The 17,368-nt window shown below is 45.7% G+C and overlaps 1 long non-coding RNA gene across 1 annotated transcript; it reads right to left on the minus strand.

Moving 5' to 3' along the window:
- Window positions 1–1,030: 1,030 nt before the first annotated feature.
- LOC142421921 (uncharacterized) lies at window positions 1,031–14,320 on the minus strand. The gene is made up of 3 exons (XR_012779008.1): window positions 14,279–14,320; window positions 12,048–12,154; window positions 1,031–1,123 (listed from the first exon to the last, which is right to left on the minus strand). It is a non-coding gene; the product is annotated as an uncharacterized LOC142421921 (long non-coding RNA).
- Window positions 14,321–17,368: the final 3,048 nt, after the last annotated feature.

The following is a 17,368-nucleotide window of genomic DNA, read 5'->3' on the forward strand; positions in this document are numbered from 1 at the left end:
TAGCTAGAGCTATAACCTCTGCAGAGAGTTTAAGTGCTTAACACAGGTCAGTGTTAAAATAATGGGATTTAAGCACACACTTTGACGAATTCAGGCTGTATATTCCACTAATGGCCCTTAATAACGCATCCCAAACTTACCACCTGCTGTGGGAAAAGAAAGTTCAGAAGGACTGTCATGGTTCAACCCCAGCTGGCAACTAAGCCCCACACAGCCACTCACTCACTCCCCCCCAGTGGGATGGGGGAGAGAATCGGAAGGGTAAAAGTGAGAAAACTCATGGGCTGAGATAAAGACAGTTTAATAGGGAAAGCAAAAGCTGCGCACAAGCAAAGCAAAACAAGGCATTCATTCACTCCTTCCCATGGGCAGGCAGGTGTTCAGCCATCTCCAGGAAAGCAGGGCTCCAGCACATGTAATGGTTACTTGGGAAGACAAATGCCATCACTCCAAATATCCCCCCTTCCTTCTTCTTCCCCCAGCTTTATATACTGAGCCTGACGCCATATGGTATGGAATAGCCCTTTGGCCAGCTGGGGTCAGCTGTCCCAGCCGTGTCCCCTCCCAACTCCTTGTGCACCCCCAGCCTCCTCGCTGGTGGGGTGGGGTGAGAAGCAGAAGAGGCCTTGACTCTGTGTAAGCACTGCTCAGCAATAACAAAAACATCCCTGTATTATCAACACTGTTTCCAGCACAAATCCAAAACATAGCCCCATACTAGCTACCATGAAGAAAATTAACTCTATCCCAGCCAAAACCAGCGCATTCTCCACCCCTTATTCCATACCATTTACATCATGCTCAGGTCCTGCACTATCCAATACGTCCTCATTAACCACCATTCCCCTTCCCATCCTTTGATCTAATACACAGATATCATTCCCTTAGGCTATGGACCACCCCTGTAAAACATCTTTAAAATGTCCACAAATATCCACAAAATGTCCACGGAGTTCATTTAGTCCATGACTTTGGGCTCCATCTGTTACGGTGGTCACTCAGGACAGGAGGGGTGGTGCGTTGTGTGGAATTACTGGGCACCAAAGCCAGCTCAGGTCAGGTCACTGCTGCACTTGCACTGCTTCTTGTAAGGCTTCTCCTCCATTGGTTTGGGTGGTTCCTGCTATAGTAATTCCCATGACATGAAACTCAAATCCTGGGTTATGACAATTTAAAGGTATTTCCATTACAATCTCCACCCCTGGTCCTTTTGGACCACACCATCAGGTTTAACATGGCAATGAACTCCTCCCTTTGCCCCTGCTCCGGCTTGGATTTATCCACAGGCTGCAGTCCCTTAGGGCTGTACCTGCTCCAGGTGGAGCCTTATCTAGGAGCCACAGCCTCTCCAGGAATATACCTGCTGCAGCATAGACTTATCCACAGCCACAGTTGCTTTGAGGTGCACCTGTTCCAGCGTGGCCTTCTCCATGGGCCACAATGCCTTCAGAGAGATACCTGCTCCAGCGTGGCCTTACCCACAGCCACAGGCCCTTCAGAAGTAAACCTGCTCCAACACGGCCCTACCCATGGCTGCAGTCCCTCCAGGGGAGTACCTGCTCTGTTGTGGGCTTATCCATGGCCACACGCTTTCAGGTGCTCCAGCATGGCCTCATCCGCAGCCAACGATGCTTCAAGCTGTACCTGCTGCAGCATGGACTTATCCACAGCCACAGATGCTTCAAGGAGTACCTTCTCCAGCATGGACTTATCCTTGGGCCACAATCCCTTCAGAGGTATACCTGCTGTGGCACAGACATAACCATGGCCACAGACGCTTTGAGATGTACCTGCTCTGGTGTGGACTTATTCACAGCCACAGACACTTCGGGGTGTCCTGCTCCCACATGGACTCATCCACAGGTCACAGTCCCTTCGACTCGAGTTCACACTGGAGTTCCAGCCTGTCCAGTACAGCAGCACAGAAACAGCAGCGATGCCCTGGCCACCTGCCAGCCCAGGCGCATCGCCATTGCTATTGTCAACATGTTCCCAGGCACAGCAGAGTCAGATGACAAGCAGTACAGCAGTACAGCAAGCAGTGAAAACAAAAAGCAGCCACTAACGAGCCCTAGACTCTACTATACAGTAGGGCAAGCAAGCCCCATGGCAAGCACAGGAGCCTGCCGACTAATAGCTAAACAGCAATAGCAGCTATAAATCCGATCTAGCACATTCCCATCAAATCTGTTGTTATCTCGAACCCTTCAAGCCTCACATTGGGTGCCAAGGACTGTCATGGTTTAACCCCAGCTGGCAACTGAGCCCCACACAGCCACTCACTCACTCCCCCCCAGTGGGATGGGGGAGAGAATCAGAAGGGTAAAAGTGAGAACTCCTAGATTGAGATAAAGACAGTTTAATAGGGAAAGCAAAAGCTGCGTACAAGCAAAGCAAAACAAGGAATTCATTCACTCCTTCCCATGGGCAGGCAGGTGTTCAGCCATCTCCAGGAAAGCAGGGCTCCATCACACGTAACGGTTACTTGGGAAGACAAACGCCATCACTCCGAATGTCCCCCCCTTCCTTCTTCTTCCCCCAGCTTTATATGCTGAGCATGACGTCATATGGTATGGAATAGCCCAATGGTATGGAATTTTGGGCCCAATGGTATTGGGCCCAAAGAGTGGTGGTGAATGGAGTTTACTCCAGTTGGCGGCCGGTCACAAGTGGTGTTCCCCAGGGCTCTGTGTTGGGGCCAGTTCTGTTTCATATCTTTATCAATGATCTGGATGAGGGGATCGAGTGCACCCTCAGTAAGTTTGCAGATGACACCAAGTTGTGCAGGAGTGTTGATCTGCTGGAGGGTAGGAAGGCTCTGCAGAGGGATCTGGACAGGCTGGATCGATGGGCTGGGGCCAATTGTGTGAGGTTTAACAAGGCCAAGTGCCGGGTCCTGCACTTGGGCCACAGCAACCCCATGCAACGCTACAGGCTTGGGGAAGAGTGGCTGGAAAGCTGCCTGGCAGAGAAGGACCTGGGGGTGTTTGTTGACAGCCGGCTGAATATGAGCCAGCAGTGTGCCCAGGTGGCCAAGAAAGCCAATGGCATCCTGGCTTGTATCAGAAATAGGGTGGCCAGCAGGACTAGGGAAGTGATCGCGCCCCTGTACTCGGCACTGGTGAGGCCGCACCTCGAATACTGTGTTCAGTTTTGGGCCCCCCACTACAAGAGAGACATTGAGGTGCTGGAGCGTGTCCAGAGAAGGGCAATGAAGCTGGTGAAGGGTCTGGAGCAGAAGTCTGATGAGGAGCGGCTGAGGGAACTGGGGTTGTTTAGCCTGGAGAAAAGGAGGCTGAGGGGAGACCTTATTGCTCTCTACAACTGCCTGAAAGGAGGTTGTAGAGAGGTGGGGGTTGGTCTCTTCTCCCAGGTAACAAGTGATAGGACGAGAGGAAATGGCCTCAAGTTGTGCCAGGGGAGGTTTAGACTGGATATTGGGAAATTTTACTTCACTGAAAGGGTTGTGAAGCATTGGAACAGGCTGCCCAGGGAAGTGGTTGAGTCACCATGCTTGGAAGTATTTAAAAGACGTTTGGATGAGGTGCTTAGGGACATGGTGTAGTGGTGGTCTTGGTAGCGTTAGGTTTATGGTTGGACTTGATGATCTTAAAGGTCTTTTCCAACCTATACGATTCTGTGATTCTGTGATAGCCCTTTGCTCAGCTGGGGTCAGCTGTCCCAGCCGTGTCCCCTCCCAACTCCTTGTGCACCCCCAGCCTACTCACTGGTGGGGTGGGGTGAGGAGCAGAAAAGGCCTTGACTCTGTGTACGCACGGCTCAGCAATAACAAAAACATCCCTGTATTATCAACACTGTTTCCAGCACAAATCCAAAACATAGCCCCGTACTAGCTACCATGAAGAAAAGTAACCCTATCCCAGCGAAAACCAGCACAAGCACTTAAGACCAATGCCACTGTTTGGAGGTAAATGGAAGAAAAGACCAGAGTAATGTAATCTGCTCCAGAGCTGTTACAGGAGCAATCTGCAAACAGCCATGAATTCTTGTCCAAATGCAATGGGATCAAGAAGCCTGAAGAGGGCATTGAGGGCCAGTAGATGGTCAGGGTATAGAAGGAGTGCTTAAAGAAGATAAGGCCATACCAGAAAACCGAAATAAATATTTTGTATGTGTTTTCACTATGGTGGAGCTTGGGGAGGTTCCCACAGGATGGAGAAAGGGACATGCTGAATGATCTGTCTAAAAACCAAAGTGTAGGTAGAAGATGTTGTAGGGCAGATCCTCAAAACAAGCCATAACAAGCCAGGACTGGATGGTATCCACCCCGGAGCTCTAGAGGAACTTGAGGTGGATGAATGATGGGAGCCACTGGCTGAAATCTGCCTCAGGACCACAGCACGGAAACCTGGCAAGTACAATGCCAAGTGGAGAGGTGCCAGGCAATATCCAGAGAGCTGCTGAACGTTAAGTCTGCTGTCCGTATTAGGTAAAGAGGTAGAGGCCAGCCTGAAAACCAGAAGGGTGGGAGCATGACTAAACACAGTGCACTGGGGAAAAGTAAAAAGTCATCATAATGGAAATCTACTGGCGTTCTCTGAAGGAGTCCATGATGGTTGACCTCCCTGATTACTCTCTACCTTGTTCCCAGAAAGCATTCCTCACTCTTAAAGAAACTAGGCTGCCATGGAAGGCAACCATGGCTTGCCATGCTTGGAAGGCTGCCATGGAAGGAATACAAGGAAAAGACTCACACAGTAAATGACTAACTGAAAGATAGGAAATAAATAAATTATTGGGTTTTACAAGTGAACTGACACCACCAAGGGGGTCCCACAGGAATCTGTCCTGGGGTCAGTGCTATTCAACATATTCATTGGTGATCTGGGAAAGGGAATGAATAATGAAGGGATATAGGGGTTTTGTTGATATAAAGCTATACAGAGAGAGGAAGTTAAAGTCCAGCTGTGAAGAATCCAGAAGGACCTCATGGAACTGAGTGATATCGTGTCAGATAAATTCAGCATAGATAAACATGAGGTGACATGGGGAAACTCAGTTTTTCATACACAGCTCTGAACTTTGAGTTGACTGTTACGATTAATGAACAAAATCTTGGGTTTACTGCAAGCAAAAATGTTGGTCCAGTAAGAATCTGAAAACAAACAGGATTAGGAAAGAAATAAAAACCAGAAAAACATAAGTGTTTTTATGCCACTAAATAAGTCCAAGGGAAGCCTACTTCTTCGATATCATGGTGGTCCTCTTACCTTCATCTTACAATCTGTATGGCAGGATTAGAAGAGATAAGGAGAAGAGCAGCAAAGAAACAGCTTCTGTGTTGAAACAGCTAAACACACAAGGCATGTCAGTCTGCAGGAGGACATAATTGGGGATATGAAAGAAGTGCGTATATTCGAGAGTGGTATGGAGAAGGTGAGTGAGAAGTAATTATTCATGGTCTTTTCCAATACAAAAATAAGGAGAAACAAAAAAACAGTATTAAAAACCAGCCTAGTTCAAAACAAGCAGAAGAACATTTTTAAGCTGCTAAACTGCTGGCTGTGACAGATTCCTGGGAAATACTTATTGAGAACTACTAAATACAAAAACTTATGTCCTCAAGACATCTCCAAAACACAAGTCAGGGGAGACTAGGTTAGTATTCTGGGGAAGTACCAGCATTGCCCCACCCTGGTCCTCTTTCCTACATACCTGCATCAGCCACTGTTCCTAGCAGGTTACGAGGTGAGAACTAGCTTTTGCCTGACATAAAAAGCCAGTTATATTCTTATGTTATCTGAAAAAAAAAATCTCCCAACAATAATGTGGGAGCAGCACTAGTTCTGACAGTCCCTGCTTTCCTAGAGGACTCTGTGGTTTAAATGGCTGTCCCAGTAATATTGGAACAGGGAGAAAATTCATTAAAAAGTCCAAGGTAGACAAAACATTAATTTCCAGGACGAGGTTATAGGAAGGCAAAACTCTGAGAGCAAAAAGTGCTTGCAGTCCTCCATGGATGTTCTCATGGCTATTACAGCTATGGTTGCTCTGAGGGATCTGCTCTAGAAAAGTGAATTTTTGATGGTACTAGGAATGGAGCTGGACCAACACTACAGAGGCAATGCATGTCTCAGCAGAAGCCAGCCTGAGTGTTCACAGCTGATGTAAATTAAGAGACAGAGGCAGATGTTTGTAAGGTACAATTGGTTTAATTGTCTTTAAAAGACAAGGAAATTAGGTGGTTGTTCCAAGTTTAACGAACACCATAAATAGCCCAGAGACAAGTTGCACGCATGTGCAAACCAGAAACAGCTGAGATGGTGGGAGGAACAGAGAAAGCCAACAGGCATAATTTCTTCTTCACACCTTAGAGTTTATTTAGAATTTGGGGCTGCATGTTTTCTCTCCATTTGGAGGAGAAACTAAGAATACACTGCGCTGTGCAGATACACTCAGGCGTACCAGCAGGATACACCACCCTGCTGTGGTGCCTCCATCCCTCACCTTTGCAGGGCAGTAGCAGGAGCTCCTGGCTCCACCAGCCCTGGCAGGTACCTCGTCCAAGCCGCTGGCCAGTGGTGGGGTTCCTTCGTGTCAAACAACATGATGGCCCCACGGGCTTCATATTGGTCTCCTGGCTCACACCCTGGTCACACGCTCTCCTGTCTCATACCACAGTCCTATGTCACCTGGCTTGCCAGATGCTGAGAGGCTAGATGTAAGCCTGGCACGGTGACAGAGAATACACTTGCACTTCTGTGTCCCTGGACACAGCTCAAACAACGGCAAAACCCATTCTCTGGCCTTTGCCAGCGCTTGCCGGAGAGCGTTGTTCTGATCCCCCTGTTTCAGTTCTCCTTGCTGCTTTTATCCTCGCTTCTGTGCCTCCCGAGCATAACACTCGTGCAGTCTTTCAGCCCCTGCATTTGCAGGAAGGGACTCCCTCAGCTCCAGCAGACCTCATTGGGTTTCACTCTGCAGCATGAGGTTCTCTTACGAGGTTGTGCATCATTTCCCACGATCTTGCTATGGGAAGCCTGTTTTTTGTGGCTGATCAGTTAGCTCACTTTCCATCCGCTATATTAGATGCACAGAAGTAGTCTGAATGGAACTGGTTTCAGCAAACACCTCTAGTGTGTAAAAACAAAGACATTAGATAGATGTTGGAAGAGAAGCAGCAGCCACAAGTGACTGCAGAACTATTACTCAACCAATACATATCATGGTTAAAATATGTTATCAAAATTTGGAAATAAACTGGAATAAAATCACCGAAGTGAGTTAAAATGGGTGAGTAAAAGTTTTGACAGATAGAAAGCCCACAGAGCAATTATCTACTTAGTCTACGTGCCACTAAAAATAGTCATCATGTCTGCTGTGGAAAACAGAGCGATCATGCACAAATCTACTCAGAAATTTACTGCTCTGTTGCCTTCTAAAAGGATGAGTAATGTTTTATTGCTCTTCCCCCGTTCTCCAAGTACCCCTATAACAAAGCCTTGAAAGAGCTGGTGTCACATTCACAGAGCTTCCTTCTCATCTTCTCCTTGCCACGCTGAACAATATTCCACCTTTGATCAGTGGGTCCTCTCTTTACTTCAAAGAGCCACATAATGCTGTTTAAACCCTTTCTCAGCCACAGAACGTTGCATAGGTTGCATTCAAACTCTCTGATTCCCAGGAGCTTTCTACATTTGTTATCCTTAAGAGTTTAATAACGTTTATATTGTACCTTCTAAGAGGCATATATCTCTGTGAAAAGAAATTCCTTCATAATCAGAACTATATGAATTTCTGTTATCTGCTTTTCAGATATTTGACCAAAGAGCTATGAAAAGGAAAATGTCAGTGACTGATGTAATGTGCAACATTCTTAAATTTAAGCTTTTATTTCCTCTGCAAGTACTTTTCTGCCTTTTTTGCAGTGATTTTAGAGTGAAATCAGATTTTACCTTTACGGAAAGTCTTTTCCAAACTAATTCTTTTGCCATTGTTTAAAGGTTGTTTAAAAGTTCATCGTCCCTCTGGTATGTCCAGAGAAAGCAAGACTATACACTGACACAAATACTGAGACTGGTATTAAATGAGATTTCAGATGTAGTTTTGATAATACAAAGCATTGCCATCCCTGAACTAAAAAGCATGATGATGATACCACCATCCTTCCTTGCTCTCTTTTTCCAGAGAATTTCTGTTTCTTGGGGCAATTGGCAGATACAAAAGGCTGGCAGGTTCTCAGGAGCAAATACGTGCTATCACCTTGTTTCATTGTGTTGAGTGTTTAACTATGTTCATTTTTGGTAGAAAAGTGTAAGTGTCCTTATTTGCAGATAGAAAGAAGCAATCTCAAACACCTGAGGTTGTTAAGACTCCTTGGAATCATACTGTGGCAGAAGTATGGCATAAACCAGTATCATATCAGTAGTGACTGCTGTCTTAACTGTACAGCCCTCTAATTATGGTGCCTTTATTAATTACACGCACATGTTCTGTCTTCTAGTGGTCATTGAAACAAGTATAACAGGCATTGATGTCTTTTATTCTAAGTGTTATCTAAGTAAAATTATGCCACTCACAGAGCAAATGAACAATTTCTTTCCAACAACCAAAATTACAGATGTTGCTGACCCATGGAAAGCTCCTAAATGATGACATGACAAAGTATCCAGATTTTTTTGTCAGGTGACTTGAGTCCAGGCATTCCCCATTGTTCATTCTTCAGTTCACAGTCAAGAGAAGTTTGCGGTAAAATGAAAGGCAGGTGCTCTCACCATCTTTTCTAACCATGCAGCCCCTCTGATGGGACAGGTACAGCACTCTCAGCTGTCCCTGGCTCACCTGACATGATGGGTTGCAGCTCAAGAGCTGCATCCCACCCTCAGTCCCGCCTCTGAAACCAAACAGAAGTGCACTTGTAGCATCTTGCAAGAGTATTACAATTCCTCACTGAGGAAGATGAAAGGCTGCTAAAAAATGGTGTAAATGGGACTCTGCCTTTGCTCAAAGGATGGACGAGATTCATTCCTTACCTAAGAAATACATCTATTTCTTACTTGAGTCCACTCTTGTGAAGTGGCCTGAGTCACCACATTCACCAGGACAAAGTTATCTGTAGCTACAATGGCCGTGGTAAACATGCATTAAATTACAGCCAGACATTTGCAGGTGAAGCAACATTTCCATGACAGCAAAATTCACATGGGCTCAGATGCTGCAAAATTAATGAAAAAAATCAGCTATCACTGACAATAAACTTCTGCATGTTATACTATTTCAGAAACCTGCGGATTACAGGAGATAAGCAACAACACCTCTTTTTGTTCAGATAAGATTATGCTTGGAAGACTTCATTTTAACTATGTTTTAGATCCAAGAAAAATGAGGGAGACTGGGAGATACCGTGAGAATATCCTGCTTCAAAAGATACTCTCCAGGAGCCCCATATCTCTCCTTGGCAATCTCCTTCCCTGATCCCAAGCTTAGAAGGGATATTTAATATCATCTGTTAAGTCCTTCTCCTTCTCTAACGTCAGATATATATGTGCATTTTGAAATGGGGAATTACAAAACTATTTGCACAGCACAGGGAAACCTGGATTAAGTCTTTCACATGTGTACGTTTGTTAAAGAAAATGTGCAATAGCAGCTAGAAACAGAAGAGGGAGCCTTTAATCACAGTATCAGCTCTTTTTGCAGTTTTTCAGAAAATGAAACAAAACATGATTCTATACGCAAAATTCTTTCCCCAGCTGATGAATAGAGTCCTCAGTCAGCTCCTGAATACTGCTGATCTCCCTGGGCTTGGGCAGACAGCTTGGCTGGTACATGGCATGTACCTCTACCCCTTGGCTGAGAAGCCACACTCCCACGTCGTGCTCTGTGCCCTTTGTCCGCTGAGATGGTCGCACTTGCTCATACTGCAAGTCTCCTTAAGCTAGGAGGTTAATATGCAAAAGTGAAGATGTGAATTCAAAGTGGACGCTCTACTCCATGGAAACACAAGAGCCAAGGAGAGGCTCGCATCTCTGACTTCAATGCAGTGGCTTTGGCTCCTCATGTAAGTAGTGGAGAAGTGGATGCTCTGGGAGGAAGGAGGGAGGCTGCTAGGTTAGCCATGCTGAACTACCCTCTGCAGATGTCTACCTACCCATACAGGATGCTTAGATACCAAAGCAGAGATGTGTGTCCTCACTCCCATCCCAAGTGCAAACTAACTGTGAGGAGCTGGCTCTCTTTTGAAGTGGGAATGAACCACCCAGCACAAAGGCACTGTGAGTTCGTGCTAAGGGGAACTGTGCATTAGCTGGCACAGGATGCGCGCCATGTGCACACTACAGTGACCCCACTAAGTGGGCAAGCCCCCGAATGGTCCTCAGGCCACGGTGCCCTGTGGAGCCCTTGTTCTTCCTGATCACGTCTGACCGGTCTGGGTCAGTGTCTTTGGGTGCCCGCAACCAGCAGTGACTCTAGGGTTGGTATTCGTACCAAATGTTGTTTAAACTTAAACCACACATGGAAGACAAAAGGATCTTGAAACAACAGGGCTGCTGACATCTCTCTTATCTAAAGCCCCACCATCTTGATTTGAGGTGTAGGCAGTGGAAGCCATGACCTTAGCAGCAGAGTCAGGCACTGGCATTTCCCCACTTCTGGCAGAGGTATCTCCACTCTGTGCTGTCCCATGCCCTAAAGCCAGGACCTTCCCTATCTGCCTGCCCATGCCCTGCCCTAACACAGTTACCAAAGTGAATGTAGCTGCGGGAAGACTCTCTCCCCTCTCTCCTGCCTTCTCTCCTTCTCCAGCCCCTTCTCGGCTCCTGCCACAGAATTTAATTCTTCAGAGCTCACCCTGGGCTGAGTTTTGTCGATGTTGGAGCCAGCTCGACATCCTTCAGTAGCAAACCCGAACAAAGCCATCTGCACTCTTCAGAGACATCAGACCAAACAGCCCCTTGACAAACAGTGTACCAGCGATCACCTTTAGAGATCTCCTTTGTGCTTTCCATCACCGGCCCTGCTAAGAAACTCATGCTGGTGGACTCAGAATTGAGCAAGGCTCCTCGGCCTTGGCTACTCTCCCAGGGTCTGGCAGCAACTTAGACATTTAGTGAGGATTTTCTTACCAGCTACTATTGTAGTATTCATGACTCTACCAATTTAACCACATGTAGTGACACGGGGAGCTTCCAGGCAACCAGCCTAACACAAACAGTGCAGTCTTCATAATTTATGGACAGAGCAGTTCCACAATTTCCTTTTAGCATTGCATTTTACCATCAAATCACTCTTCACAGTAACGGCACCCTCCATCCCAGCTCACAAATAGCATCACCACAATACAGCCACCTCCAGTGTTTCCAGTTGTACTCCTGAAGTTAAGGGAGAGACATCAGTGATTTTGACCAAAAGCAGGCAACGTCATTTGAACGCGATACAGCAACCACTTGTCTCTAACACGTCCTGAATTAGTGCTAAGGGCTCACCCTGGATATTTTTACACTGTGAACCATGTCGCTCAGTTCATCTGCTCACAGAAAGCCATATGGGTTTGCCTGACTGGGATTTGAAGGTAACAAGTCAAGGGGTCATGATGTGTCAAACGGGAAGTATGCACTAGTCCTGAGTCATTGCCAGCTAAATCCAGTGAGCACCAGAGCATAGTGTTCCCTCCCCAGCCGACACTGCTGTTTTGACTCATTGATTGCTTCTTGTGTTTTCTTCATATCCCCCTGGCTTTTGTACATGCATGACACAGGAGACTCTTCAGGACTTTCAGGAAACTCCCTCTACCCATTGCATCTTATTTTTTTAATGTATGTTCTACAAGTTAATTATTTCCTTCATTTCCTCTTATTCAGTGGGTCAGCCTCTCCAAAGAAGCAGCATATTCTTTGTTTTCCCATGTTAAATCACTCCATTTTCCCACATGCTCAGAAATACAGACACAGGTCCCATGCAAACAAGCTCTACCTCCCTGCATCCCGCAGTCCACAGGATTTTGTGACAGCACAGTCACCATCGCAGACATTCAGCTGGGGGAAGCACGAACCCAGCTGCTAAACCACAGCACCAGGAGTACCTACCGTCCTGAATTCAGACTCAATGTGGAGAAAGCATGAATGCTAATGGCGTTCCCCACTGCATTGCGTCCATGCATCACTTTCTTCCAGCAGCTGAGAGCTGGCAAGCACTATAATGGGGGGAGAAATCAAATAAACTGCACAAAGGTTTCAATCTCAACCAGGCTGAACACTCAGTTCCTAGCAGTTTGCTCCTTGAAGGTGAGGCACAAAGCCAGTGTGCAGCTGCTGAACCAAATGTAGCTGTTAACTGCAATAGAGAGACATCCACTCATGTGCCAGCTCATGCTCATTCTCAGCCGGAGCACTTGTCACTTGATGAATGCAAGGTTTGGCACACAAGGTTTGGCAATGAAAATTCTGCCAACCTTAAGAATTACTGTATGTTGATTTTCAGAACTGCCATAAAATATAGACAACGTCTCGTCCACTATTTCCACAGAGCTCATTAATTTTCTTTTACTGCATATTATTAACACTTTCAAAACAAACAAAGGAACAAGGCTTAGTCCACGTGATGAGTATGCCACCAGCAGACTGCACTGGTAAAGCACTCCTAACACAGACAACGTTAGCAGCAGGACTGTGCTTTACAACAAACGTAATAGTCCCATGGAGACCAGATGGAGCAAGTTTTACCAGCAAAGGTGCAGCCTCTGGGTTACAGCTACATTAGGGCTCTTGCTGGTATGGCTCTGGCGATCAGAAATTGCACCAGTTCTCTCCTGCAGGTGCTCTATGCTGTGGCAAAACACAATACCCAGGTGAGCATTCAGCCACCACAGGTAGCATGTAGCATTCAACAGCTGGCAGTGTATGTGGCAGGGAAGCAGGGTACCTGGAGAGATGGGAGTGAACACATTTTAATTATGTTTGCACTTGGGAATGCAGCCTCTGTATTGAAGTGTAGACACTGGAGCTTGGCTCTGACAGAATTTTGTAGCTCAGTTACGGCAGAGATAATCCCAGGTAGACCTTGGTACCCTTGAGCTGGCTCTGTTCTGGTGTTTGCACCACATGAGCAAGCCCAGGTGGTTTATGACCTCCAGTGCAGCTATGAACCTAACTAGCTCCATGTACACACAGACAGATAAGCCTTTCCTCCTTTCCCTAGCCACCAAAGAGCAGGCTGGACCACCAAGGAAGCTAGTTGCAGACACATTTAAATGACTATGAAGCCTAAGTCACACAAGCTAGCACTGAATCAGTGAGTTCTGATGGATTCAAGGGGGTTGTCACAGTGTCTCTGCATGGCACTCAATGCATCCTTCATAATCACTAGTCTTTTTGCCATTATCTGAAGCATCTCCACCTCCTTTGGCCTAGATGACAGAGAGCTGACTATATAGCCAGCCTGTTGTACTGGTCCTGCCAGCAAATAGTGCCTGGAGAATGTTTATCTGCAAGTCTACAGTAGGTTATCACTCCTGAGAAAAAATGTAGGTAACATACTCTCCTGGCTGTTTTTGAATCAAAATGACCATGACTACTGTGTTCATGCTGAATTTCACATTGATGCTGTATATTAACCATGTTCAAAGTGCCCATGACAGATCAAACACATCTGTAATGAAACTCGGGTCCCTTAAGGGTTGTTATGATAGGTAGGCATTATGCTGCTTGATTCCCAGGACAGCTACACGTCTAGACATGCGCTACATGTCTTCAGTCATCACAGCAGTTAGACAAAATGAATGCTAAACTTGGTAGGCCCAGATGGTGTTCATTGAGGAGTCCTGAGAAAACTCAGGGACAAAACAGATAAATTAGTAACAGAAGTGTGTTACCTCTTGCCAAAATTATACTTGAATACTGGGAGCCAACTGTAATCAATAATTAAAAGAAGCTTCTGAGGTGTCCAGAGAAATACAGTCCTGTAAGCCCAATATCTGTACTGAGCAACCAGTGAAAAGTCTAAGGGACATCAGTAAGGAACTTCTGGACCCTTCTGGGAAAAGCCACCACGGCTTTTGTAAAGGGAACTCTGGGCTTAACAGCCTTGTGGAGTTCTTGGAAGAGGCCAGATGCATGTGGAGATAAGGGTGATCCAGCAGACCCAGTCTACCTGGATTTCCAAAAGGCTTTTGGCAAAATTCCTGATCAAAGCCTTTTAAAGAAAACTAGGCAGACATGGAATAAGAGGGAAGGTCCTCTCATGGAAAAATAACTGATTACAAGAAAAGAAATACAGGGTAGCAGAAAAATGATCGGTTTTCACAATGCCAGTTACTCACCAGTGTGGTGCCAGACCTGGACTGTTCTGCATGTTCATAAATGGTCAGAAGAGGGTTGAGCAGTGAGGAACAAAAGTTTGCTGATAGCACAAAGTTAGTCAAGACAGTAAGCACTTAGGCAGGCTGCAAAGAATTGCAGAACCTTGTAAGACTGACTGAGCAATGAACTGGTGAATGAACTGAGTAACCGTAAAGTGAGGTGCATGAGGGAAAAACATCCTAGCTTGACATATAGAACTATGGCTTACAAAATGACTGTAACCACTCAGGAGAGAGATACAGTTACAAGCAGCTGCACGAAAAACATCAACTCAGTGCTCAGGAGTAGGAAAAAATAAAATAAAATTGAATGTTAGGGGCTATTAGGAAAGTAACAGGGAGCAAACCAGAAGTCATCACTGTACCATCCATGGCTTGAACACTGCGTGTAGCTTGGTGACCGTGTATGGGAACAGGAAGGTCTCAGAGAAAGGAAACAGGATTATCACGTTTTGAACAGTGGCTGTACTGGAAGGACTGAATTGGCTAGCGCTCCTCAACCTGCAAAGTAGCTGAGAGAGAGGAAATACGATACTGGCCTTCAAAATTGCAACCGACTGGACAAGACAGTTAGGGACTCATTCACATCCTCTTCTCCTTTAAGAACCAGGGGCCACCAAGTGAGGATAGTGGATCCTGGTTCAAAGCAAATAAAATGAGGTTGATTTTCACAGCAAGACACCCAACAGCACTTTGTTACTAATTAGACCAGCCAAATCAGACTTAAGGAAACTCTCATGCTGAAAATAACTAGATGTTGGGAGAGTACTGTGGGGGATATGATTCATGCCTGTACTGTTTCTACTCCTCCCTGGGTACCTGCCTGTAACTTCTTTTTGTTGCTGTTACGCATGCTCTTTGAGTTACAGATTAATCCTTCTTAGCAGCAGCTTTCCTCACAGATGCCAATGAGTGTAGCTCCCCTGGCCTTCATTTGTCTCCTTTTTTTCTGAACTTCAGAGCACATTTCAACAGTCCCATAGCACGGCATGGTGCAAAGCAACAAACTTCCCTGGCCACATCTTATGCACATCTGGTATGTTGGCCAGGTGCCTTGTGCAGCAGTCCTACTGTTTTTTGACACGTCACTCAATACCTTGCTGTCTTGTTGACCTCCAAAGGCATGGGTGAGCAGATTACCCTGGCTGAGCTGGATGGACTCTCAACCTGAGCCAGCAGAGCCATTCCTACAGTCATAGGTGGAGGCTTGCTCCCTGCTGCTTAGGAGTTTAAGCAGAGGCTTCACAGCTCCTCTGCTTCAACTTGCCTTGTAGTCATGCAGTGCAAGCAGGTGTTGGTGGTAAAATACACAGTCTGACCCTCTCCCTTGTACTGAGCCAAGAGCTCATCCAGCAAACCAGCCAAACGCTCTTCCAAGTCAAAAGTAAACTTTCCTCCCTCCTCCTAGTTTAACTTTAACCCAGGGCTGATCCAATCCACCCCAAGGTCGCACATGCTTGTGACAGTACAAGGTAACAGTGTGATCAAGCAGTCAGGATAGGGGAAAGACTAGTCCACCTCTCTTTAGCTGCACCATGTCCTTGAGCTGCTTGTGAAACCATGACACTGTGCACATAAATTACTCCTGGGCTATTGTTCTTGCACCATCACTACCTGGCTGCGCAGGCACCGATTCAAGGAATTTATTCAAATCGATTGAACAACCAACCTGGTCTATCTGCTCTGTTAATTGGAGCAAAATAATTCACACTAAATTCAGGATGAGGATTTGCAAAGCAGCTACAGGTGGGAAAAATTTCCCACAATTTGTCCTTGTTTCAAGGACAAATAAAAGCACAAAGCAAAACAATTATGCAGATTAGTTTAGTCCTCATTGCACTTGGGTTGCAGCAAAGACAGACCCACTTGCAGCATTGTATATCTAGAACATACGGATCATAAAAGCAACTGGATGCTTGATTAAATTCTCAATACCAGTTCTCTTCCCCTCCTAACCCCACAACAGTCACATGCAGAGGAAGATGCTCCTCCCTACCCACCCCCCAAAGACACGAACCCAGATGGTATCACTAAAACAGCAATGAAAAGCAAAAAAACAACTAGACTTAAAAGATCTTTTCAGCTCCCAGTGAGCATAGTCTGAAGGAATAAGCTTCACCTAGATGACTGTGGTCTCTTTGAATAGTATTCTCCAAAGTTTGTCACATGTAGTACAGCCTCCTTTTAAAATCTATAAATTAAAACTTTTTCTCAGAAAGCTTTCAACAACACTGCAGTAACGTCTAACTCTTACGCAGGTCATTGGCAGACCTCTGCTGCTGCTGCTGCTGCTGGTAAGAGATGAAAGATTCTTCCTTGCAAACTGCTTTGTCGATCCACAGATGAAGAAGCCTAGAAGGGAGAAGTGGTTAATGAGCTGCAGTGGGTAGTCTGATTGATTATCTGATAGTCCCCAACTCTGATCCCATCAATAACGGGAAAGGAAGAACAAAGAGTGAGAGTATAAATACAAGCATTATTTTGTGTACTTCTGATTAAACAATGACAAGAAATAAATCCTGTCCCCCAAAAGACTGGCTATATTAAGCATATTCTTTTTCAGCAATTTACCAGTGATCCATTAATCATGAGCAATATCTTTGTCATATTATATAGACATACACAGACAATTCATCATCTTTACAGCATACAACCTGTAACCCTTGGACCCCTGGCAGAACACAGGTAGTGCTGTAATCACATGAACTGGATGCCCTTCCTTCGTGTTATTCAGTACCGCATACAGAGCAGGAAGCGCACTGGGCTGTTCAGCAGACAAAGGACATTCTCATATTCTGTTTATCACACACAGGCTAAAAGAAGAGTTCAGACAGCAGTTTGTGAGGACGGTGCAACTCCCTTCTTCCCAAATCCTTCCAGTGAACTATGGCCTCTTACGTACAGTTATCTTCCAGTAAGGATGCTGCATTACATCTTCAGTTCAGTAGTAAATAAGCAATTATTTCCCTGAGTTTTTGTCAAGAAACAGGAAGAACAAACTGTTCATGCCTGAGAAGCATTTGTGTTCCACGTCACCTAAAGAGCTGTAAA

The sequence above is a fragment of the Mycteria americana genome, chromosome Z (genome assembly GCF_035582795.1).
Source record: "Mycteria americana isolate JAX WOST 10 ecotype Jacksonville Zoo and Gardens chromosome Z, USCA_MyAme_1.0, whole genome shotgun sequence".
NCBI classification, from domain to species: domain Eukaryota; kingdom Metazoa; phylum Chordata; class Aves; order Ciconiiformes; family Ciconiidae; genus Mycteria; species Mycteria americana.